The following is a 957-nucleotide window of genomic DNA, read 5'->3' on the forward strand; positions in this document are numbered from 1 at the left end:
GATGCGCCGGATAGAGATTTTGGATATCCTGTAAAAAATAACAGCCGGATTCGAAAATACGATCGGATATCCGGCATACTGCCGCCCTTAATAAATTTCACAATATTGTTATGCTAGTTTTTTTTTTTNTACGACATAAATTTATGTCAAATTTAAATACCCTGTACATCTTATAAATAATACCCTCCTGCCAAGCCGTGTCAAATGCCTTTTCTAAATCAAGACTGACTGCCATGGGCGTCGCTACGTAGGGGCAGGGGGGGCTCGAGCCCCGGATGTTGGATAGTCAATAGGTACGTTCTTTTAAAATCTCCAGTAAAAAATGTTCAATAGCGAAATTTCGGCGAAATGTCATCTGTTATCTCAAAAGAGCAAAATATCCATAATAGTTCGCGAACAGAAAACTTACAGAAACTTGCAAGTTAGACGAACAGCTTATAGAAATTTTTTTTTACATTCAAAAGTATAAAATCTAAAACGTAAGAAAACAAGCTCCGAAGTCTTATCNTTTTTTTTTTACATTCAAAAGTTTAAAATCTAAAACGTAAGAAAACAAACTCCGAAGTCTTATCTTGACACAGTTCGCTGACTAAACTTACTTCTTACAAGTTTCATTAGTGGCATTTTACTACAGTAAAATCCGCTTAATTACCTCATGAAAAATGTCAGCTTTTTGAGGTACTTAAGCGGGTTGGGTCCTGAAAAGAACATAATTATTGACGTAGTTACATATTTTTGTTAACTTACATAAATATGTAAATCCTTCAATAAAACATAAACATTTAATGAAGTATACGTATTTATTTAAGATTTTTATACCTTTCATGAGCATGAAATGGTATTATAACTTTGGTCCGATGTTTGTAAGTACCAGAATAAGAAGAGATAGACCCATTAAAATGTATACTTAAATGATCAGAACGGCGAGCTGAGTCGATTTAGCCATGTCCGTCTGTC

Source organism: Rhagoletis zephyria, unplaced genomic scaffold (genome assembly GCF_001687245.7).
Source record: "Rhagoletis zephyria isolate East Lansing unplaced genomic scaffold, Rhagoletis_zephyria_1.1 Rzeph_scaffold_03696, whole genome shotgun sequence".
Classification (NCBI taxonomy): domain Eukaryota; kingdom Metazoa; phylum Arthropoda; class Insecta; order Diptera; family Tephritidae; genus Rhagoletis; species Rhagoletis zephyria.